The 27454-nt window shown below is 34.2% G+C and overlaps 1 protein-coding gene and 2 pseudogenes across 3 annotated transcripts in view; 1 reads left to right on the forward strand and 2 right to left on the reverse strand.

The window, feature by feature from the left end:
- LOC145284870 (zinc transporter ZIP4-like) overlaps nucleotides 1–27454 on the forward strand; it is a 461784-nt gene that overhangs the window by 155865 nt on the left and 278465 nt on the right. The gene's annotated exons all lie outside the window — the stretch shown is intronic.
- On the reverse strand, nucleotides 12445–12578 carry LOC145285344 (U2 spliceosomal RNA; annotated as a pseudogene).
- LOC145285427 (U2 spliceosomal RNA) lies at nucleotides 19504–19637 on the reverse strand (annotated as a pseudogene).

The raw sequence follows: 27454 nt of genomic DNA on the forward strand, positions 1-27454 counted from the left end.
CCTAACATTTTGATGCTTCTGACGAAGGAGGAATAGTAGCTATTTTTTGTGATCTACTGTTGTTTTCGGATATACAATTTGTCTACACCTCTCTCATTTTCTCTCTGTGTACGTGTTTCCTTTTTTTAAAAAGAAAATATAACTGTTTTTTTTTTGTTTTTTTTTTGTTTTTAAGAAATCGCCCTATACAAGAATGAGATATGACGTTTCTGAATTTTTTAGATGAGGATTAGTTATTCGTGTTATTTGGATTCTCATCTTGAGTGTGATTTTCACAATGTTTCGGTCGATGTAACCTCTGACCTTCTTCAGGAATGTTTCTGTCGAACTCGGGAATTTGGACGGAATTTCGAGCGGAGACCTTTATTTAGTTCACGGCGATGAGAAACAATAAACAAGAAGAGAGTTCTTAGGAAGCAGCCGCGGAATGCCCTCGATGTATCTGTTCCAACTCATGATCTGCCATTTGTAGATGAAATAAATTAAATAACAATTAAATAAAAATATTTTTTTTATTTTTTAAATGTACGTAGAACGCCATTTTATTTTCATTAGGTAAGAATTCATTTATATCTGTGTATATGCATTTTTAAATGTATCCGACTCATTTGATTTCTTTGCGTGGTGATATTGGAATAGAAAGCTGTATTACAATGAGGTATGGATGCAACGAATTGATGGTGACCACTGCCCAAACAAATCAAACAAGCTGGAACAAAGGAAGCAGGGAATAGAATAGACACTTCTGAAGAACACATTTCGTAATAGTACTTATAAAAAAGGCTAAGACTGATAATATACTGTCTGTGAGAGAGAGGTATCAGTGGAAAAGAAAGGATGGAACCAATGTAATTACATGTATGCTTTTGCACTTTATATTAAGAAAAACATCGAATGGGACAAATCTACCAGTGAAAAAGGTTGAGCCAATCAAATTACAGGTACGTTTCTGCAATTTATCAAGAATACTCAAATGGGGAAAAGATTTATTAGCCCAAAGGGTGAGGCTAATCAACTTACTGATGCATTAATGCACTTTGTAAACAACCCTCGACATATTCACTATCCCATTTTACTAATCCTCGAAAGAATTACGAATGCGTAGATGATGTAAACTTACTAGTACTTTTTTGCTATATATTTTTATTCCGGTAAACAAATATAGTTTAGCAAGGCAAACAAAAAATATAGAAATACGAAGAATATCTCGTCCAGTGTTTTTGTTTAAAATCTGTAATATGTTACGGACTAATAACAGATTTAAAACTATGTCTTAATAGTAAATCTTTCTGAGTAGGTGACAGTGGTTGTAAATTTGAGTATGGAAGCGAAGCTTCCTTCGGTATCTGACGAATGAATACACAAAAATGACGCAATACATGCAAACTTCCATGAGAAGTGCTCGTCTGGGCTCCAACCTCTGGTCCACCCTCGCCAATCTTTCACGAAAAAAACCCGTCTAGCTGAAACCACTGTCAGTAATTTCCCCGTTCTTTATCTGTGCCTAAATCAAAACGTAGATTCCATGGACAAAGCTTACTTTTTTAGAAGTGCACGCATGTGGAACTCTCTTCCGTTTGCCTGTTTCCCACCTGACTACAACTTGGATGTCTTCAAGTCCAACCTAAACAAATTCCTGATCAACCGGCCCCTTGAGAAAGACACTTTTATCAAATCTCCATTACTAACGATTACTACAATATTATCCCATTGATTACTGTACACACAATAACCCTTATCCCCGAGTGGTTTCCGGCCTTGATAAGTGGTGACTCCCATGTAAAAAAAAAACCCAAAACGACGGATATACAATGATAAAAGTGTTTGCTTCTAGATTTTACCAACAAGAAACTTAGCTATTTTGTACAAAAATAATCGTTTGTTTAACATGAGCTAGCATGCAAAGCCACTTAATATCAAACATAAGTTACGTCAACTTACACACATAAGCTGGTCAGTTTATTTCTGTGCGGTGATTCTCTGGTGATCTCTCTGTTTTAAAAACAAAATTGTCTTTTTAATGTCCACACACACACACACACACACACACACACACACACACACACACATATATATATATATATACAGGATGATCAAAATAAACGGCTCCCAACTCTTATTACGTCCCGTTTCTTAGTGTGTTGTCCGAATGAAATGAAATTTGTTCATAACTAGTTTATTATATTCAAAACATCACATCAAAACACAAGGGTCTTTGGCCTTTGTTTTTTCTCTGTTCTACAGCATATGTTCTAGATGGCCTTCATTTAGCTCCATGCATTTCTTGAGGCGCAGCACGAAGTTGTCCATGACGTTCTTACAGACCGAATTAGTAATGGCTCTCATCTCCTCCCTGATGGCTTCCTTGAGTTCCTTAATGATTCTGGGTTTCCCTCTGTCCTTAAGATAGCCCCAAAGAAAAAAAATCTGGGGGGAATTAGGTCCAGGCTATGGGGTGACCACTCAAAATCAGTCTTGAGACTGATCACTCGGCCTCCGACGTTCTCTTTCAGCCAATCTCAGGACAGGTTTGAGGTGTGAGAACTTGCTCTGTCCTGCTGGAACAAGCACTTGCTCATGAGCGACGGGTAGATGGTATGGAGTTCACTCTTGAAGGTTTTGAGGACGTCCACATACCGCTCCTTGGTGACTGCCACTGCTGCGCCAGATTCTTCGATGAAGATTGGTCCGATGATGCCTCTGGCCGAGATTGCAGCCCACACCGTGTCACTTAGGAGAGTGCAGGGGCTTGGTGGTTACTTCATAGAGTCTGGAAGACCCCCCCCCAGAAGACATTTGTCTTGGAGTTCGCCTTTCCATCAAGATGGAAGTGGGCTTCATCTGAGGTCCAAAGGAGGTTAAGGAAACTTGGTGTCTCCTCGATCTTCTCGAGCATCTTGACTGGCATAGCCCTCCTCTGCTTCTTGCCTGAGGCTGTAAGGGTCTGTCGCGTCTGTATTCTGTATGGGTAAGCCCTGATATCGTTCATCAACACTCCCCTGCCTTCGCTTACGCACAGCGTTTCGGACTCTGCTGGAGAGACTCTCTCACTCTTTCGACCAGCTCGGCTGTTCATTTCTTGGGACGTCCCGAGTGGCTTGGACGGTTCTCTCGTGCAGCGTTGAGGTTCTCCACGGTCCCATACTTCTCGAAATGGTCCACCTAGTTCTGAATTCTGCTTTTGGATGGAGTCTTTTCACATTCGAACTGACGCATGAAACTGTCCTAGGTTTTCTTAAATGAGCCTGTCTTGTAGTAAAACTTAACACAGTGTATTCTTTGTCCCAGCTCTCACTGGGGTCTTGGTGTACTCACGGTCGTTGATTTTGCCATGTCCTGTAAAATTAGGTCAATCGATAATTATATCGATAAATAATGGAGATATCACATAAAGTGTACATGGGGCCCGTTTTTTTTTGGGGGGGGGTCACCCTGTATATGTACATATCTATATTTTACATTTTATAGTCGGTTTGTATGTTCGTTCTACATTTTTCTCGTTAACTATAACGATATAGCTGGAATTTTGTATTATTACAAGTGCAGCGAACTAAGTATTATTGTACCCGTTAGATCCTCAGTAAAGGATCAATATGTATTAATAGGCATTAGCCATCATAATACCAGGTTTACTCTAGAGGTTTTTCATGTAAAACAGTAGTCCGATCTAGCTGAAATTTTGTATTGACCTTTGTTACGATACGGTACAGCAAAGAAATATTTTAGTATTCGTTTGATGCGCAGTAATAATTAATAAGCATTAACAGCCATAGTATTTGATGCAAAAATGAGCATAAAATCAGCTGGATTAAATTTTCTTGCTTCAAACTTTATAAAAGTTTCTATTTAAATCATTGTGTATCTCCTTCTTTACAACTTAATTTAATGTATAACTCCTTGTCGTTCTCACATTGGTCGTGATGCTATTCTTCAAGTTTAACTTGGTGTCAATTCCCTGTGTTGCTGATGAGCATTGATATCAATAAAATAATATCGTCTCAGAAAGGATCGTACACAAATTTGTTGTTTGTGTTTAATGCTGTAGCGTATGTAAATGATTATCTTATATATTTATCTCTCTCACTCACACGCACACACAAACACACGCACACACTCACACACAGAGTGTGATTTTGTTGCTAAGCGAGTTTGTCGGAGCTATGTATGTCGATGGGGTACAAGTTCAATGAGTTTATCATAGTACATTTCATTAAAATATTTGTAAAACAGGTACAAGGATTCATATTGCAGCGATGGGACAGGGGTTGGAGCTGTGTTGACAAAGCGCGGCCTATTAGATTGGAGACTCTTCTTTGGACCCTATAACAGAGAGAGACAGAGAGAGAGAGAGATAGAGCGACAGACGGACAGGCAGACAGAGACAGATACAGACTAGTGGTAGATGTACCAGTTCAGATGTAAATTGGACATCTTAGTTTTTATTTGAGAAAAATCGTTTGTTTTCCTTTTTATGATCGAGTTAACATTATTCATATGATGTGGGAGCATAACGTCCTTTCCAGAGGATGACAATAATGGTTTATTCGAAAACACCGCACGTACATTGGGGGCAAAATAGCAATATTCAACAGCTGAGCTAATCTGTTTGGCGAATTTTTCATTTATAGTCCCTAACCAAGATAAACGAATGTAAATTGGACATTTAGCCACTACCTTAGTTTTTATTTGAGAAAAATTATTTATTTTCACTTTTATGATCGAGTTAATCGCATCAAGAGGGTACACATTATTGGACAAAGTATTGGTGATCGTTTTTAGTTCTTCATCCAATTTATATTGCGAACATATCATAAGGGAACAATGTGTTAAGACCCAAATCAAATTATGCTTTCGTTTGTTAAGGCAACATGAATCCCAACGTGTATACAGTCCTATAAACGTTAGTTTACGGTAAATTGATGTTAGATAATTTAATGGAGTTTTCATTACCAATACATCAAGGAAGGCTAAAGTAGAATGTCTTTCTCTCTCATAAATATACTTTAATACGGAATGCATTTTGTTGAGTAAAGTGAAGATTTTTTGCCTCTGTTTGATTATTGTGGTTTCATGGGTCCAGATGAAAATTGTTTTTCATAGAAACCCACAAATATATTCGCCATTATTGGTCCAAGGAGTGAGCCCATTGCCACGCCATCTATTTGCCGATGCATTATATCGCTGAAACAGAATTCAACCGATATTGTGGCAAATTTCATTAGCTCATTAAATATGTTTTCCGGAATGGAAGGAGATGATATCTGACTATATATATATATATATATATATATATATATATATATATATATATGTGTGTGTGTGTGTGTGTGTGTGTGTGTGTAGAAAAGAGATTTATAAACCCTATTTATATCTAGGGATTTCGAACCTTAAAGCTTATGCTTTGACCCCCCCGTCATATATTCTTATAATTTTATATATAAAAACATAATCATGTTCTTTAAGCCCATTTGATTAAATATATATTATATATATACACACATATTTATATATACAAATACAGTACTGCTTCAATGTATCACAGCTCATCAGTACAGTTAGACAAGCCACTACCTCAAGCCAGGATTGAAACTCAACCGCCTAGGCTACAGTCGATGCTTCTAACCGTTACGCTATTCGGTTGCTGCCGGGACATGCATGTGAATTATATTCTAAGCAAAACAGGGGAATTTGGATTTTCATCACAGCTAGTGAATCATGCCTATCTAGAGATATTTCGATGAGAGTACAATCAGGATTTTTAGCATACATTGTGTTATAATTTTGTTTCAAATCAAAATCTATTAGTTTCTGTAAATGTCCGGCCGAACATGATAGGCCTTTTACTAGTGTCGAAATCAAGCACCGAATGTGGACGGAGACAACGAGCAAATGATAGCGACCTGTGCAATGACCACATTAAAAAACGGCCTGGTGGGGAAGCAAATAAATACAAGCGATCTGTGCAATAAACGTACAAAAATACAAATTCATACACAGGGTGTCACAACAAGAAACCCAAGCACAATTAATTCACACAATCAGATGTAATTGATGAGAATTGAAAAAAGTTGCTTATAACAGAAGAAAAACATGTGTTAGCTATGTCTAATGTTGTTACCGCGAGTTGCTTTAAGCAGAACATTGTACTAAACTTCCATCAGCAGTTTTTAGGATGTTTCTATTATGTTGAAAGTTGATGTGGATGTGCACACTTGTCTGTCGAAATGACTAATACAACGTGACTATTCTGGAGGGATGATGAATGACACGTTCTGAATTGGGAAGCAAAGGTTGCGCAATTCTTGTCCACTTCTGTGCCGATTCAGCACTTTTGATTCCAGTGGCAAGGAAAAATCCGGGACAACTAAAAGCAATGCCGAGATAAGCGGAGAGCACATATAGCACCTGTCTTTCCCGAATGGTTATCTATTTATTAATGACTAAGCTGAATGTTGTTTAACTTCGATAATCTAACGTGGACAGGAGTGTTAACGTGATTATGGCGGATAAAGTTGATGTAATCATAAACTCGAAGCATAAAATTCATTGAAACTCTTTGGCAGCAATCTGCTTGCTTCAATTTTCCATCAAACTGTGTCTCCGAATACATGGCGCCAAGCTCTATCTTGCTTTTTTTAGTGAATAATATATGACATAGAAATGAAAGTTTAAAAATTATGACTTTTATGAAGTGCATGAAGTTAGATCTCAGTGTGAAAGTTAAAATGCTTCCGACTTTCTGTGTATATAAATACATATCGAGAAAGACTAACTATCAAAAGCAATGGAAATGATTGAAAATAAATTTATATATTAGTTAAGCCTTTTTTCTATTTTCGTTTAAATTTGAATTGAAATTTGTAAGTTTAGAAAGTCATTAGTACGAAGTATTAAAAAAAACATTTATTTGTTTAAAATAAACTAAGTTTCGGCGATAACATGCCATCTTTAGGAAAACATGTTCTTGTTTTTTTCTTTGTGTTGTAGTGTCAAAGTAAAGTCGGTGTTATCTTCTCAGAACAGTAATATTATCACATATTCAAATTTTGGAGGAACGCTTGGCTTACATGACATGAATTAGTAATTTTGTTTACATCGATATCACTATTGAAGAAAATTAATGAACTTTTCTAATGATATTATGTCGCGTTTAAATTGAAAAAAAAAACACAAACTGATTCTATTCCTGATGATAACGTTATATCGTTGAAATGTGTATGTGAAAAAATGAGAATACTCACAGTTGAATCGACGTAGACATTTTATTTACATCTATCAGTCTTACTCCAGTATTATTTGAGTTTCTGCGTCCCAATTATCCTGAACAGAAATAATATATATCCATCTTCATTTCCCCGGATTCATGGTTATCCTTACGACCGGAACTGCCAGCGTCTGTACCAACCCGTCCTTGAGTCTTCACACGAGAACTCGCATAAGAGAGATAAAAGGGGAAGTGCACACAAAAAAGTTAGGTCTTTTTGAGTGTAGTTCTATCTTTTTTACACACATTGAGTATCACTCAAAAAATTATATATAGAATGTGATAAATAATAAACGTGATATGATCTTACTCGCTGATATATAATCACTTAGTGTTTCTTATTAAATCCCGTGCAACGCTAAGCTTTTCTGGTGGTAATAAATATTTGACGACTTTGAATGCTTTGTTAGGCTTTTGTTAGGCTAGCTAAAATGTTCGTTTCTGTTTTTCTAATTGGATATTAATATATTTCGTTTTCCATGTTCGATTATGAAAACTTGAGAAAGTCCGCTGTTTATTTGTTCGTCAAACGGCAATCTTGTTCAACTACCTCCTTTATTTGGTCACTTTCAAATATCTTTGGCCGGCCGGAACGAAAAGCAGCTCTTATTGAACGATAAATTTTTGTTCCAAATCAAGTAAACTATTTCTGTAAAAGCCTTCTTCAGAAACACATAACATATATATACATATATATATATACATATATATATACATATATATATAATACACACATAAAATATATAGAATATTATACATACATACATAATATATATATACATATATAATATATGCACACAGAATATTTATATACATATATTATATATGCACACATAATATATACATATGTCATATATGTACATATGATATATATATATATATATATATTATAAAAAAATGGATACCGCCTGTAGGGGCAGCTACGTGTGTAATTGTGAGGCAAGGGTTGCGCAATCATCAACCACACTTCTCCTGAATCGGCAGTGTTTGAGTCCAGTGGCAAGGAGAAGTACAGGACGACTGGAAACAATGCCGAGATAAGCGAAGAGCGCATACAGCACCTGGAAGTTGCAAATGGTCACCCATTCAGTACTGGCCAGGTTCCACGTTGCTTAACTTCGTTAATCTAGCGGGAACTGATGTTTCAACGGGATTATGCTGTACATAAAGACACATAATATATATATATACATATATATGTATATATATACATAATGTGTGCATGTATAATATTATATATATACCCATATATATATATGGATGTGTGTGTGTGTGTACGTATATTATCGTATATCTATAGTATTTGCGTATGCATAATATTTTGTGAAGTAAACAAACCATCAAATGTATGTAATGCTCTGATTGACCTTCCATTTGAAAACCTGAAATATAAGCAAGAATATAAAAATTTCTTTACTCTAAGACAACAACATAACCGCTACATCAAATAAGAGATGTGAAGATTATAATCCAATATATAAAAGAACATCTCCAGTCGATTGGAACATGACATTAACAACAAAAAAGAGAAACGAACTTTTGCATCAACATAATATATCACTATTCCGCCAAAATATGGCGGCAAGGCTATTTTGTAAATCACAGTTAAAGCTATATAGAGCCGTTTTATTCTTTTGTCATCGTTTCTTTCCTATAGTTTCTTTTCGAGCAATTACATCCAAAGGCGTCAGACGCATATTTCCTATTTCTCTTCCCATAGAAAGTAGGTTTATATAGGTAACCATCTGACATGTTATGCAGTGCATTTTCTCACTGAAACAATTCACTTTTTTGAAAAAAAAAAGACAAAACGTTAGCGTATTACTATAACTTTATATTAATGAAACAGAATCTGCTGTCACATTTTTCGCGACTACATGAAGTTGAGTTTTAATGTGCTTTTTTTAACTAAACAAATGACGTTTCTGGAATAAAAACAAATCTCTGCTATGAACTTGAGATATAAAATATAGTCTCCCTCTTTTACCTTCTCTGTATATATATATATTTTTTTTTGTAGAAATATAGTTGCTTATTATATATCAATCCTTATATAAGAACCTCAATGTGATTACAGAGCAATATATAGAATAAAGGACAAATGTTATACTCAGAATTCATGATGTTGACCATCTTATAATTTATTACTTTAATTCAATTGACAGTATTGATTTTGCGCTACGAAACAGATACTGTCAAGAAAGTTATGAGTCAATTGAATTAAAGGAATAAATTATAAGATGGTCAACATCATGAATTTTGGAATATAACTTTTTGTCATGTATTCAATATATGTGTGTGTGTTTTTTGTGTGTGTGTATTTATTCACTTTTTATTATTTTTAAAACAGTAATTTACTGTTTTAATCAATAGATCTTTATAATCAATAACCCATTCTCTCATTAACCCCAGCAATAGGAATTTAAGTCTAAAACAATAACAAAGATATCTCTCTAAAAATAGAATCGTTTTTGGCATCGGAGAAATACGAGGGGCGTGAAATAAGTAATGCTCCTGTCCCACTTCCAGTTGTCTAATATAGCTGAAATTTTGCATGTGCAATGATTTATATCTCTATGAGTTATGTGGCAAATTACAGCTCTGAACTAATTGTGGTTTCTGTTTTATAAGTGTTTGAACCGAGTCAGGTGTGAAATGGAGCCTGTTGAATGTCGATCCGGTTTTTGTATTTGAAAGGACGCACACCACAGGAGACTTTTGATGAAATGAAAGAAACATGGTGATAATGCCCCATCTTATGACCTTGTAAAACGCTGGCATCGTGAATTCAAACATGACCGGAAGTCTTTCGAAACAGCTCCAAAACCTGGTCGACCCCCCCTTCTATCATTGATGAGGCATCTGTCTGTCAAGTTGAGGCTGCAATTTTGGAAGATCGGCGCATTACTATTCGCCAAATAGCCCAAGATGTCAAGATTAGTACAGGGTCTGTGGAAACTATCATTCATGACCATTTGCATATGCATAAGGTGTCTGCCAGATAGATTCCCAGGTTGCTTACACCATCCCAGAAGCGAGAACGCGTCGAGTGCTTGAGAATGAATTTGGAGATGTGCCAAGAAGATGAAACAAAGTTTTTCAAAAGACTGATGACACAGAATGAAACCTGGGTCCATAACTAATGCAGTGGAAGCACTTGGATTCACCACTTTCAAAGAAGGCAAGGGTGCAGCCATCCGCTAGCAAGGTCATGCTCACAGTCTTCTCGGACCAGGATAGAGTAGTAATGACAGATTTCCTGCCAAAGGGTACCACAATTATAGGAGGATATTATGCTTCACTTTTGAGAAAATTAAGAGAAGCTATCAAAATCAAGAGGTGGGGCAAGATCAGCAAAGGTACCCTCCTCTTGCAGGACAACGCTCCGGTCCACAACTTGCATGTCGCCATATCAGAAGCACGGGCGTGTGGTTATGAAATCCTTCCCCATCCTCCCTACTCTCCTGACCTTGCACCCGCTGACTTTCACCTCTTCCCAGCCATGAAGTTGTTTTTGAAAGGAAAGCGTTTCCCAGATGATGCAGCCTTGATTCCTGAAATCACGTCGTAGTTGGAGGACCAACCTGGGGTGTTCTACAAAAACGGTCTCCAGAGCTGCATCAAACGATAGGAGAAATGCATAACTCTGGGTGGTTCCTATGTAGAGAAAGACTAATAACTGTGCCATGTGTCGTTGCTCTACTGCTATGGGAAGTGGGTCAGAGGCATTACTTATTGCACGTCCCTCGTAGTACAATTTTTTGCCGATTCCGATACCGATTCCCATACCGGAAAATGTTCCGATATTTCCGATTCCAGTTTATGCCATTTACAGAAAGGCTGTTTCGCTTCAACACAGCTATATAGTTTGGCTAAATCAGCATCTGTCTAAAGACCGGGATCGACCGAACAACCATCGAGTCGATAGTTAAGAGTCTAACCTAACAGGACATGGGATCAGCAATGATATCTAACACTATTTATAAAACATTGACCGCCACTCCCACAGTGCTCAATTTGTATTTATTTACGAAGATTTTTGCATTATACTAAAGTAACAGCATACGATATCATTACCAAAATGCTCAACCCGATGTATATATATATATATATATATATATATATATATATATATATATCTTCTATATATATAAAAGGCAAAAATCGGTGTGTATGTATGTATGTATGTATGTATGTATGTATGTTTGTTTGTAACGCTAAAACTTTTGAAAGACGGAACCAGAGTTGACAAATTTGGTATCATATTGCACCTTGATCACCCGGATGACAAATATCGAAATTTCACGTCAAACGGACCAGTAGAAAGGGGTCAACTGATCGTTTTTCTCCTAGGGGGGCCCCCCAAAAAACCTGTCATTTTAACGTTATTCAATACGTGTCACGTGACGTGACGTCAGCTCAAACTTTTGACAGACACAACCAAAGTTGACAAATTATGTATCATATTGAACCTTGATCACCCGCATGACAAATATCGAAATTTCACACCAAACGGACCATTAAAAGGGGGTGAACTGATCATTTCTCTCCTAGGGGGGCCCCCAAAAAAACCTGTCATTTTAATGTTAATATTACATAATCCAAAAACGCTTAGTCATGTCACGTGACGTGACGTCAACATCCAGTAATGGCGAACAAATGTAAACAAACACTTTGTTTTACCGATACTTTTGTAATTTCTCTTCTGCTTTGTTCTAGAGATTATTAAACTCCATGACAATGTCTCCAACGTATTTAACTGGTTAAAAATAGTATTTATACAAGAGTTTTAACGAAAAATATCAGGAAAAAATGTACAGGAATAAAAAAAAATTCAGCTTTCAAAATATTCGTCGATAAAAAAACCGATCTTTATATTTACGCTAGCCATTTTGTATATTACCACGTGACCTGCTATCTCTTAAACTGGAGGGGGGGATCCACTTGAATCCAACAAAACCAGTAATTTTTTTTTTCTATTATATATACATCATTTTCTATAAAATTAAGTGTAGACTTTATAATTAAAACAAAAAATGTTATTCATACTAAAAAAAAAAAACGCTTAGTCATGTCACGTGACGTGACGTCAACATCCACTAATGGCGAACAATTGTACCTATTTACTATGCCTCCCCACGGGACAGAGTTAGACACCAGGGTCGTTTTTTAACGTGGAGAAAAGGTACAAAAATAAAAATTGTCTCAGTCGTGGAGGATTTCTCCTCCACCGAAAGAGAACAAGAAATAGAAGTGCAGCATCTGAAGAACAGATACTACACTTTGATCTTGACCAAAAGGCCAAGAATGCGAACAATTGTAAATAACAACTTTTTTCACAAAACCAACACCGTCTTTCTTTTTTTTCTCTCTCTTTCTCTCTCTCACCCACTTACTCTTCCCTCTCTCTCACCCTCTTTCTCTTGACGTCACACCACTGTTAAACTGTGGGGGGGGAACACATTCCCAGGCATTATCTCCTATAGATGCACATTTTATTAGAAATTCAGCTTTCAAAATATTAGACGATAATAAAAATATAAAACCAACACCCTCTTTCTCTTTTCTCTCTCTCTCACCAACTTACTCTTCTCTCTCTCTCACCCTCTTTCTCTTGACCTCCTACTACTGTTAAACTGTGTGTGTGGGGGGGGGGGAAGAGGCAGCTTGAAAACCAACAAAAACAGTGCACAGTTTCCCAAGCATTTGGGGTGGGAAGGGGGGAAGAAACAGAGCGCACAGTTTCGTGTGAGAGAGAGAGAACAATTCTCAACCTATATACTCAACAAATTTTTTATCTACAGATTTGAAAGTTTGTATATAGGGTATTCAGACATATGGAAATATATCTAGCATAATCTATCTATTATATCTATAAAAGTGAAAATGTGTGTGTGTGTGAGGTAGCCAGAGAGAGAGAGAGAGAGAGAGAGAGACACAACAATTCTCAACCTATATATTCAATACATTTTTTATCTACAGATTTGAAAATTTGTATATAGGGTATTCAGACATATGGAAATATATCTAGCATAATCTATCTATTATATCTATAAAAGTGAAAATGTGTGTGTGTGTGTGTGTGTGTGCGTAAGAGAGAGAGAGAGAACAATTCTCAACCTATATACTCAACGTATTTTTATCTACGGATTTTAAACTTTGTATATAGGGTATTCAGACATATAGAAATATATCTAGCATAATCTATACATTATATCTATAAAAGTGAGAATGTGAGTGTGTGAGAGAGAGAGAACAATTCTCAACCTATATATTCAACAAATTTTTTACCTACAGATTTGAAAATTTGTATATTGGGTATTCAGACATATGGAAATATATCTAGCATAATCGATCTATTATATCTATAAAAGTCAGAATGTTTGCGTGTGGTTGTGTGTGTAAGGTTGCGAGAGAGAGAGAGAACAATTCTCAACCTATCTATTCAATAAATTTGTTATCTACAGATTTGACCATTTGTATATAGGGTATTCAGACATATGGAAATATATCCAGCATAATCTATCTATTATATCCATAAAAGTGAGAATGTGTGCGTGAGAGAGAGAGAGAGAGAGAGAGAGAGTAAGTACAATTCTCACCCTATATATTCAACAAATTTTTTATCTACCGATTAGAAAATTTGTATATAGGGTATTCAGACATATGGAAATATATCTAGCATAATCTATCTATTATATCTAGAAAAGTGAGAATGTGTGTGAAAGAGAGAGAGAGAAGAGAGAGAGAGAGAACAATTCTCAACCTATATATTCAACTAATTTTTATGTACAGATCTGAAAATTTGTATACAGGGTATTCAGACATATGGAAATATATCCAGCATAATCTATTATATCTATAAAAGGTAGAATGTGTGTGTGTGTGTGTGAGTGAGTGAGTGAGTGAGTGAGTGAGAGAGAGAGAGAGAGAACAATTCTCAACCTATATACTCAACAAATTTTGTATCTACAGATTTGATAATTTGTATATAGGGTATTCAGACATTTGGAAATATATCTAGCATAATCTATTATATCTATAAAAGTGAGAATGTGTGTGTGAGAGAGAGAGAAAGAACAATTCTCAACCTATATACTCAACAAATTTTTTATCTACAGATTTAAAAATTTGTATATAGGGTATTCAGACATATAGAAATATATCTAGCATAACCTATCTATTATATCTATAAAATGACCATGTGTGTGTGTGTGAGAGAGAGAGAGAGTCAGAGAGAGAGAGAGAACAATTTTCAGCTTGTGTGTGTGTGAGAAAGAGAGAGAGAGAAAGAGAGGAAGGAAAATTCTCACAGTATATATTCAACAAATTTTTTATCTACATATTAGAAAATTTGGATATAGGGTATTCAGACGTATGGAAATATATCTAGCATAATCTATCTATTATATCTATAAAAGTGAGAATGTGTGTGTGAGAGAGAGAGAAAGAGAGAGAGAGAACAATTCTCAACCTATATATTCAACTAATTTTTTATCTACAGATTTGAAAATGTGTATATTGGGTATTCAGACATATGTAAATATATCTGGCATAATCTATGTATTATATCTATAAAAGTGTGAATGTGAGTGATGGAAAGAGCAAAAAATTCTCAACCTATATAACCTATAAAAGTGAGAATATGTGTGAGAGAGAGAGAGAGAGAGAGAACAATTCTCAACCTATATATTCCACACATTTTTGGGCACAGATTTGGAAATTTGTATATAGGGTAGGCAGACATATAGAAATATATCTAGCATAATCTATCTATTATATCTATAAAAGTGAGAACTTGTGTGTGTGTGTGTGTGTGTGAGAGAGAGAGAGAACAATTCTTAACCTACATACTCAACAAATTTTTTACCTACAGTTTAGAAAATTTGTATATAGGGTATTCAGACATATGGAAATATATCTAGCATAATCTATCTATTATAACTACAAAAGTTAGAATGTGTGTGTGAGAGAGAGAGAGAGAGAGAGAACAATTCTAAACCTATATATTCAACAAATTTTTTATCTACAGATTTGAAACTTTGTATATAGGGTATTCAGACATATGGAAATATATCTAGCATAATCTATCTATTTTATCTATAAAAGTGAGAATGCGTGTGTGTGAGATAGCGAGAGAGAGAGAGAGAAAAAGAGAGAGATAAAAATTCTCAACCTATACATTCAACAAATTTTTTATCCACAGATTTGAACATTTGTATATAGGGTGTTCAGACATATAGAAATATATCTAGCATAATCTATCTATTATATGTATAAAAGTGAGAATGTGTGTGTGTGTGAGAGAGAGGACAATTGTCAACCTATGTATACAACAAATTTTTTATCTACAGATTTCAAAATTTGTATATTGGGCATTCAGACATATTTCAATATATCTGGCATAATCTGTCTATTATATCTATAAAAGTGAGAATGTGTGTGATAGAGAGAGAGAGAACAATTCTCAACCTATATACTCAACAAATTTTTTATCTACAGATTTGAAAATTTGTATATAGGGTATTCAGAGATATGGAAATATATCTAGCATAATCTATTATATCTATAAAAGTGAGAATGTGTGTGTGTGTGTGTGAGAGAGAGAGAGAGAGAGAGAACAATTCTCAACCCATATACTCAACAAATTCTTTATCTACAGATTTTAAAATTTGTATATAGAGTATTCATACAAATAGAAATATATCTAGGATAATCTTTCTATTATATCTATAAAAGTGAGAATGTGTGTGTGTGTGAGCGAGAGAGAGAGAAAGAGAGAGAGAGAACAGTTCTCAACCTATACATTCAACAAATTTTTATATATAGGGTATTCAGAAATATCGAAATATATCTAGCATAATCTATTATATCATTAAAAGTTAGAATGTGTGTGTGTGAGAGATAGAGAGAACAATTCTCAACCTATGCACTCTACAAATTTTTTATCTACAAATTAGAAAATTTGTATATAGGGTATTCACACATATGGAAATATATCTAGCATAATCTATCTATTATATCTATAAAAGTTAGAATGTGTGTGTGAGGTAGCCAGAGAGAGAGAGAGAGAGAGAGAGTAAAAACAATTTTCAACCTATATATTCAACAAATATTGGATCTACAGATTAGAAAATTTGTATATAGGGTATTCAGACATATGGAAATATATCTAGCATAATCTATCTATTATATCTCTAAAATTGAGAATGTGTGTGTGAGAGAGAGAGAGAGAACAATTTTCAACCTATATACTCAACAAATTTTTTTATCTACAGATTTGAAAATTTGTATATAGGGTATTCAGACATATGGAAATATATCTAGAGTAATCTATCTATTATATCTATAAAAGTGAGAATGCGTGTGTGTGTGAGAGAGAGCGACACAGAACAATTCTCAACCTATATATTCAACAAATTTTTTATGTACAGATCTGAAATATCACATTTGTATAGAAGTAGAAATCTTGATACCTACTCTGATACCTAATAAAAGAAAGGACACTCTTTAGGGCGGATTTTGATTATAACAAGTCACTAATTAGAAATTATAATAAACATTCTAATAATTTAAGAATTTTACCAAAATAAAATTGCATGGTAATCACCCAATTTCTGCCACAAAATTTTGATTGGCAGAACTCATAAACATAAAATATATATTTTCTAATTTCATCTTTTTTTTTTCTTTTTACATAATCTGGTTTGATGTTTTCCCAAATATTCAAATCACTATATTTTGCTGCTTAATATCAAATACAGCAACTGAGTTATTTTTATGCATCAAACAATTACATTTTCTCATTCATCCAAACTAATCACTGAACATCAATTTCATATTTTCTTCACTAAAATATTACTGTGCTTGATGTCATCAAGTGGAGCGGATCATTTTTTTTTTCATTTGTTCACACATTTTTCCAATTTATATATATTTTAAAGATTCTTAGCCTATGTCATTGCATACCAATCTGTTTATTAAAAGTTAAGGTTCACTGTAAACACATATGTTACACCAAAATAAAAACGCTTCAGATAATGTCTTGATATTCAATTCAGTTTCTCACATGACATCTTATGAAGTTAGTAGAAATGTTACAGACTTTTGAATCTCAAACACTTTCAATACTGTGCACTGATATTTTCTTTTTTGCAATATAAGCACATTCATGATTTTTTTTACAAACGTTAAAAACTTTCACATTGTGTAGCAATATACTGAAACAATTATAAAAATATTTGTTTTTATTTTGAATGATGCAGGGCATCTGAAGAGAGATTTTTCTAACAAAATGAAAGTATAATTTTTAGCAATAGGTATCTAGGAAAAGGCCACTACATATGTTATAAGTTCCAAATTTCCACAACCTGGCAAATACTGGTACATGCTAGCAAATTTAGATTTGCAATTACAAAATATGATTCTAATTTTTTCCTTTGCTCTTTATTCTAACACTACACTATGTTTACTGTGTTATTTCGCTACAGTTGATATTGTGTAGAACAATAAGAAAATCATAGTGAACAATGCATTCAACAAAATTTCACACACATTTCTAGATACCTATATCTAATAAGTTCAATAGAAAGGACACACTTAGGGAGGTATTTTGGTGGTCAAGTCACTAAAAAGAGATTAGCTGGTTTCCCGGCATAGCCCAGGATATAATAAAGATTGACTGAAATACATGTTCTAGCTGGTTTCTAGGCGTTGCCAGGGATGTAATATAGACACATTATGTTGTATATTACCTGTTCTCTTCTCCCTAAGGTAAAACAATTTCATATACATGCTGTAAATTACCTATGCTAGGGATAAAACATGAACAATATAGTTCTAGGGTAGATAAAACAAATAATACATAGAGATGAAAGATTCCTCTCCCCTAAGAATCAAACATATGTTCAATATCTGCTTTTGTTTTTTCATTGTTTATACGGTCCCGAGCAACGCCGGGTAGCCCTGCTAGTCTATATATATAAAAGCCAAACGTCTGTGGGTATGTATGTTTGTTTGTAACGCTAAAACTTTTGAAAGACGAAACCAAACTTGACAAATTTGGTATCATATCGAAGCCCCATCACCCGGATGACAAATATCGAAATTTCACGTCAAATGGACCACTAGAAATTGGTCAACTGATCAGTTATCTTCGAGGGGGGGGGCCCAAAAAAGCCTGTCATTATCTTCTTCTTCTTCTCTTCTCTATATATATAAAAGGCAAAAATCGGTGTGTATGTATGTATGTATGTATGTATGTTTGTTTGTAACGCTAAAACTTTTGAAAGACGGAACCAGAGTTGACAAATTTGGTATCATATTGCACCTTGATCACCCGGATGACAAATATCGAAATTTCACGTCAAACGGACCAGTAGAAAGGGGTCAACTGATCGTTTTTCTCCTAGGGGGGCCCCCCAAAAAACCTGTCATTTTAACGTTATTCAATACGTGTCGCGTGACGTGACGTCAGCTCAAACTTTTGACAGACACAACCAAAGTTGACAAATTATGTATCATATTGAACCTTGATCACCCGCATGACAAATATCGAAATTCCACACCAAACGGACCATTAAAAGGGGGTGAACTGATCATTTCTCTCCTAGGGGGGCCCCCCAAAAAACCTGTCATTTTAATGTTAATATTACATAATCCAAAAACGCTTAGTCATGTCACGTGACGTGACGTCAACATCCAGTAATGGCGAACAAATGTAAACAAACACTTTGTTTTACCGATACTTTTGTAATTTCTCTTCTGCTTTGTTCTAGAGATTATTAAACTCCATGACAATGTCTCCAACGTATTTAACTGGTTAAAAATAGTATTTATACAAGAGTTTTAACGAAAAAATATCAGGAAAAAATGTACAGGAATAAAAAAAAATTCAGCTTTCAAAATATTCGTCGATAAAAAAACCGATCTTTATATTTACGCTAGCCATTTTGTATATTACCACGTGACCTGCTATCTCTTAAACTGGAGGGGGGGGATCCACTTGAATCCAACAAAACCAGTAATTTTTTTTTCTATTATATATACATCATTTTCTATAAAATTAAGTGTAGACTTTATAATTAAAACAAAAAATGTTATTCATACTAAAAAAAAAAAACGCTTAGTCATGTCACGTGACGTGACGTCAACATCCACTAATGGCGAACAATTGTACCTATTTACTATGCCTCCCCACGGGACAGAGTTAGACACCAGGGTCGTTTTTTAACGTGGAGAAAAGGTACAAAAATAAAAATTGTCTCAGTCGTGGAGGATTTCTCCTCCACCGAAAGAGAACAAGAAATAGAAGTGCAGCATCTGAAGAACAGATACTACACTTTGATCTTGACCAAACGGCCAAGAATGCGAACAATTGTAAATAACAACTTTTTTCACAAAACCAACACCGTCTTTCTTTTTTTTCTCTCTCTTTCTCTCTCTCACCCACTTACTCTTCCCTCTCTCTCACCCTCTTTCTCTTGACGTCACACCACTGTTAAACTGTGGGGGGGGGGAACACATTCCCAGGCATTATCTCCTATAGATGCACATTTTATTAGAAATTCAGCTTTCAAAATATTAGACGATAATAAAAATATAAAACCAACACCCTCTTTCTCTTTTCTCTCTCTCTCACCAACTTACTCTTCTCTCTCTCTCACCCTCTTTCTCTTGACCTCCTACTACTGTTAAACTGTGTGTGTGTGTGGGGGGGGAAAGAGGCAGCTTGAAAACCAACAAAAACAGTGCACAGTTTCCCAAGCATTTGGGGTGGGAAGGGGGGGAAGAAGCCGAGCGCACAGTTTCGTGTGAGAGAGAGAGAACAATTCTCAACCTATATACTCAACAAATTTTTTATCTACAGATTTGAAAGTTTGTATATAGGGTATTCAGACATATGGAAATATATCTAGCATAATCTATCTATTATATCTATAAAAGTGAAAATGTGTGTGTGTGTGAGGTAGCCAGAGAGAGAGAGAGAGAGAGAGAGAGAGAGAGAGACAACAATTCTCAACCTATATATTCAATACATTTTTTATCTACAGATTTGAAAATTTGTATATAGGGTATTCAGACATATGGAAATATATCTAGCATAATCTATCTATTATATCTATAAAAGTGAAAATGTGTGTGTGTGTGCGTAAGAGAGAGAGAGAACAATTCTCAACCTATATACTCAACGTATTTTTATCTACGGATTTTAAACTTTGTATATAGGGTATTCAGACATATAGAAATATATCTAGCATAATCTATACATTATATCTATAAAAGTGAGAATGTGAGTGTGTGAGAGAGAGAGAACAATTCTCAACCTATATATTCAACAAATTTTTTACCTACAGATTTGAAAATTTGTATATTGGGTATTCAGACATATGGAAATATATCTAGCATAATCGATCTATTATATCTATAAAAGTCAGAATGTTTGCGTGTGGTTGTGTGTGTAAGGTTGCGAGAGAGAGAGAGAGAGAGAGAACAATTCTCAACCTATCTATTCAATAAATTTGTTATCTACAGATTTGACCATTTGTATATAGGGTATTCAGACATATGGAAATATATCCAGCATAATCTATCTATTATATCCATAAAAGTGAGAATGTGTGCGTGAGAGAGAGAGAGAGAGAGAGAGAGTAAGTACAATTCTCACCCTATATATTCAACATATTTTTTATCTACCGATTAGAAAATTTGTATATAGGGTATTCAGACATATGGAAATATATCTAGCATAATCTATCTATTATATCTAGAAAAGTGAGAATGTGTGTGAAAGAGAGAGAGAGAAGAGAGAGAGACAGAACAATTCTCAACCTATATATTCAACTAATTTTTATGTACAGATCTGAAAATTTGTATACAGGGTATTCAGACATATGGAAATATATCTAGCATAATCTATTATATCTATAAAAGGTAGAATGTGTGTGTGTGTGTGTGAGTGAGTGAGTGAGTGAGTGAGTGAGTGAGAGAGAGAGAGAGAGAACAATTCTCAACCTATATACTCAACAAATTTTGTATCTACAGATTTGATAATTTGTATATAGGGTATTCAGACATAAGGAAATATATCTAGCATAATCTATTATATCTATAAAAGTGAGAATGTGTGTGTGAGAGAGAGAGAAAGAACAATTCTCAACCTATATACTCAACAAATTTTTTATCTACAGATTTAAAAATTTGTATATAGGGTATTCAGACATATAGAAATATATCTAGCATAACCTATCTATTATATCTATAAAATGACCATGTGTGTGTGTGTGAGAGAGAGAGAGAGTCAGAGAGAGAGAGAGAACAATTTTCAGCTTGTGTGTGTGTGAGAAAGAGAGAGAGAGAAAGAGAGGAAGGAAAATTCTCACCCTATATATTCAACAAATTTTTTATCTACATATTAGAAAATTTGGATATAGGGTATTCAGACGTATGGAAATATATCTAGCATAATCTATCTATTATATCTATAAAAGTGAGAATGTGTGTGTGAGAGAGAGAGAAAGAGAGAGAGAGAGAACAATTCTCAACCTATATATTCAACTAATTTTTTATCTACAGATTTGAAAATGTGTATATTGGGTATTCAGACATATGTAAATATATCTGGCATAATCTATGTATTATATCTATAAAAGTGTGAATGTGAGTGATGGAAAGAGCAAAAAATTCTCAACCTATATAACCTATAAAAGTGAGAATATGTGTGAGAGAGAGAGAGAGAGAGAGAACAATTCTCAACCTATATATTCCACACATTTTTGGGCACAGATTTGGAAATTTGTATATAGGGTAGGCAGACATATAGAAATATATCTAGCATAATCTATCTATTATATCTATAAAAGTGAGAACTTGTGTGTGTGTGTGTGTGTGAGAGAGAGAGAGAGAACAATTCTTAACCTACATACTCAACAAATTTTTTACCTACAGTTTAGAAAATTTGTATATAGGGTATTCAGACATATGGAAATATATCTAGCATAATCTATCTATTATAACTACAAAAGTTAGAATGTGTGTGTGAGAGAGAGAGAGAGAACAATTCTAAACCTATATATTCAACAAATTTTTTATCTACAGATTTGAAACTTTGTATATAGGGTATTCAGACATATGGAAATATATCTAGCATAATCTATCTATTTTATCTATAAAAGTGAGAATGCGTGTGTGTGAGATAGCGAGAGAGAGAGAGAAAAAGAGAGAGATAAAAATTCTCAACCTATACATTCAACAAATTTTTTATCCACAGATTTGAACATTTGTATATAGGGTGTTCAGACATATAGAAATATATCTAGCATAATCTATCTATTATATGTATAAAAGTGAGAATGTGTGTGTGTGTGAGAGAGAGGACAATTGTCAACCTATGTATACAACAAATTTTTTATCTACAGATTTCAAAATTTGTATATTGGGCATTCAGACATATTTCAATATATCTGGCATAATCTGTCTATTATATCTATAAAAGTGAGAATGTGTGTGATAGAGAGAGAGAGAACAATTCTCAACCTATATACTCAACAAATTTTTTATCTACAGATTTGAAAATTTGTATATAGGGTATTCAGACATATGGAAATATATCTAGCATAATCTATTATATCTATAAAAGTGAGAATGTGTGTGTGTGTGTGTGAGAGAGAGAGAGAGAGAGAGAGAGAGAGAGAACAATTCTCAACCCATATACTCAACAAATTCTTTATCTACAGATTTTAAAATTTGTATATAGAGTATTCATACAAATAGAAATATATCTAGGATAATCTTTCTATTATATCTATAAAAGTGAGAATGTGTGTGTGTGTGAGCGAGAGAGAGAGAGAGAGAGAGAGAACAGTTCTCAACCTATACATTCAACAAATTTTTGTATATAGGGTATTCAGAAATATCGAAATATATCTAGCATAATCTATTATATCTTTAAAAGTTAGAATGTGTGTGTGTGAGAGATAGAGAGAACAATTCTCAACCTATGCACTCTACAAATTTTTTATCTACAAATTAGAAAATTTGTATATAGGGTATTCACACATATGGAAATATATCTAGCATAATCTATCTATTATATCTATAAAAGTTAGAATGTGTGTGTGAGGTAGCCAGAGAGAGAGAGAGAGAGAGAGTAAGAACAATTTTCAACCTATATATTCAACAAATATTTGATCTACAGATTAGAAAATTTGTATATAGGGTATTCAGACATATGGAAATATATCTAGCATAATCTATCTATTATATCTCTAAAATTGAGAATGTGTGTGTGAGAGAGAGAGAGAGAGAACAATTTTCAACCTATATACTCAACAAATTTTTTTATCTACAGATTTGAAAATTTGTATATAGGGTATTCAGACATATGGAAATATATCTAGAGTAATCTATCTATTATATCTATAAAAGTGAGAATGCGTGTGTGTGTGAGAGAGAGCGACACAGAACAATTCTCAACCTATATATTCAACAAATTTTTTATGTACAGATCTGAAATATCACATTTGTATAGAAGTAGAAATCTTGATACCTACTCTGATACCTAATAAAAGAAAGGACACTCTTTAGGGCGGATTTTGATTATAACAAGTCACTAATTAGAAATTATAATAAACATTCTAATAATTTAAGAATTTTACCAAAATAAAATTGCATGGTAATCACCCAATTTCTGCCACAAAATTTTGATTGGCAGAACTCATAAACATAAAATATATATTTTCTAATTTCATCTTTTTTTTTTCTTTTTACATAATCTGGTTTGATGTTTTCCCAAATATTCAAATCACTATATTTTGCTGCTTAATATCAAATACAGCAACTGAGTTATTTTTATGCATCAAACAATTACATTTTCTCATTCATCCAAACTAATCACTGAACATCAATTTCATATTTTCTTCACTAAAATATTACTGTGCTTGATGTCATCAAGTGGAGCGGATCATTTTTTTTTCATTTGTTCACACATTTTTCCAATTTATATATATTTTAAAGATTCTTAGCCTATGTCATTGCATACCAATCTGTTTATTAAAAGTTAAGGTTCACTGTAAACACATATGTTACACCAAAATAAAAACGCTTCAGATAATGTCTTGATATTCAATTCAGTTTCTCACATGACATCTTATGAAGTTAGTAGAAATGTTACAGACTTTTGAATCTCAAACACTTTCAATACTGTGCACTGATATTTTCTTTTTTGCAATATAAGCACATTCATGATTTTTTTTACAAACGTTAAAAACTTTCACATTGTGTAGCAATATACTGAAACAATTATAAAAATATTTGTTTTTATTTTGAATGATGCAGGGCATCTGAAGAGAGATTTTTCTAACAAAATGAAAGTATAATTTTTAGCAATAGGTATCTAGGAAAAGGCCACTACATATGTTATAAGTTCCAAATTTCCACAACCTGGCCAATACTGGTACATGCTAGCAAATTTAGATTTGCAATTACAAAATATGATTCTAATTTTTTCCTTTGCTCTTTATTCTAACACTACACTAAGTTTACTGTGTTATTTCGCTACAGTTGATATTGTGTAGAACAATAAGAAAATCATAGTGAACAATGCATTCAACAAAATTTCACACACATTTCTAGATACCTATATCTAATAAGTTCAAAAGAAAGGACACACTTAGGGAGGTATTTTGGTGGTCAAGTCACTAAAAAGAGATTAGCTGGTTTCCCGGCATAGCCCAGGATATAATAAAGATTGACTGAAATACATGTTCTAGCTGGTTTCTAGGCGTTGCCAGGGATGTAATATAGACACATTATGTTGTATATTACCTGTTCTCTTCTCCCTAAGGTAAAACAATTTCATATACATGCTGTAAATTACCTATGCTAGGGATAAAACATGAACAATATCAGTCCTAGGGTAGATAAAACAAATAATACATAGAGATGAAAGATTCCTCTCCCCTAAGAATCAAACATATGTTCAATATCTGCTTTTGTTTTTTCATTGTTTATACGGTCCCGAGCAACGCCGGGTAGCCCTACTAGTCTATATATATAAAAGACAAATGTTTGTTTGTAACGCTAAAACTTGAGATGAAAGATTCCTCTCCCCTAAGAATAAAACATATGTTCAATATCTGCTTTTGTTTTTTCATTGTTTATATGGTCCCGAGCAACGCCGGGTAGCCCTGCTAGTATATATATAAAAGTGAAAGTTTCTGTCTGTGTGTGTGTGTCTGTGTACATTTCCATACGCAATAACTCTGAGAATTTTTAGTCTACGGACTCGAAATTTGATATACAGGGTACTGAGATTTGGGAAAATCTACGTGATCGGTTTTCGGCCAGATATTCGACTGTTAAGAGGTCAAAGTTAAACGTTTTGACTTTTGAGAACTCTACCAAATTCCTCCGACAATTTTGGGTCTAAACACTTGAAATTTTAGATATAGGTTCCTTGGACATAGATCTAACTTAATAACTTGATTTGAGCCCAAAACCATAAAAATGTTAAGGGGTCATAATAGGGGTCAAAGTAAAAAAAAAAATTAACTTTTTTTTTATTGCTCAGCATACACCTCCGAACACCCGGGCAAAGACGGGCTGAAATACTAATATATATAAAGTGAAAGGCAAGTGTCTGTCTGTCTGTGTACATTTCCTTACACAATAACTCCATCAACTGTCAGTCTACAGACTCGAAATTTGATATACAGGGTACTGAGATTTGGGAAAATCTTTGTAATCCGTTTCCGACCAGAAGCTTGGCTGTTAAGGGGTCAACGTTCAAGGATTTGACCTTTGAGAACTCTACCAAACTCCTCCGACAATTTTGGGTCTAACCACTTGAACTGTTAGATATAGGTTCCTTGGACATGGATCTAACTTAATAATTTAATTTGAGCTCAAAACAATAAATGTTAAGGGGGTCATAATGGCGGTCAAGTTAAAAAAAATTGACCTCTGCGATCTCTATAAAATTATTAAAATTATTAAATTTCTTGTCTAAACATTTGAAATTTTACATAAAGGGTATTCAGAGATAGGACAAGCATTTTAATCGGTTTGGGTCGAAAATTTGAGCTACAAATATATAAATCTATGTATGTATTTTTGTATGTCTGCCTAAAACTTTCGACAGGGGCGGCGGATTTTCACAAGATTAGTTGGTTGGTTGTTTTTGTTTTACGGTATATCAACCTTTTCGGGTTATTTAATGCCGAATCCAAAGATTTTGAAGAAAATTTTTTTAATAGAATATATTTGTTGTTTTTAAGTCGGCTTCTATTTAACCCATAGTTGGGACCCTAACAGGTACTACCACTCTGGGTCAGAGTGAACCTGGGAGCAATGGTAATTAAAGGGTGGCTCCACACTCCCCAAAGCCCACAACTGGGGCCTCACCACTGGATATAGTTTAAGGTCATATCCAGGACCCCCATTGAGGGGCATTTACCCTCTGCAGGGGTAATGCCCAACCGACATGGCCACACAAGATTAGTATCCTTCTGAAGCTCGACCGTTCAGACGACAAATACCGAAAAATTGGCTAAACAAATTAATTTCTTCACCCTCAACTGGGCACTTTTCTACTTGGAGGTGTTGTTTTTTTATGCCGATATTTTCGAAAGTCATCCCCTCTTTTCGATTGGATTTTTTAAATATTTCTTTTGCTCAGCACACACCTCTAAACACCCGGGCAACGCCGAGCACCCATGCTAGTATATATATATATATATATATATATATATATATATATATATATATATATATATATATATATATATACAGGGTGACAAAAAAAACAACAAAAAACATAGAAAGTATATCTAGAACATATGTTGTAGAAGGGAGAACAAGGACCCTAGTGTTTTGATGTGATGTTTTGAATATAATAAACCAGTTATGACCAAAGTTTTATTTCATTCCGACAAAACACTAAGAAACGGGGCCTAATTAGAGTTGGGGGCCGTTGTTTGGGGTCACCCTGTATATATATATATATATATATATATATATATATATATATATATAGAGAGAGAGAGAGAGAGAGACAGACAGACAGACGGACAGACAGACAGACAGACAGACAGACAGACAGACAGACGGACAGATACATAGATAGAGAGGGAGAGAGATAGATAGAGAGAGAGAGAGAGATAAGTAGATTGATTGATTAATATAGATATATAT

Source organism: Euprymna scolopes, chromosome 9 (assembly GCF_053919585.1).
Source record: "Euprymna scolopes isolate OS-2025 chromosome 9, ASM5391958v1, whole genome shotgun sequence".
NCBI lineage: Eukaryota > Metazoa > Mollusca > Cephalopoda > Sepiida > Sepiolidae > Euprymna > Euprymna scolopes.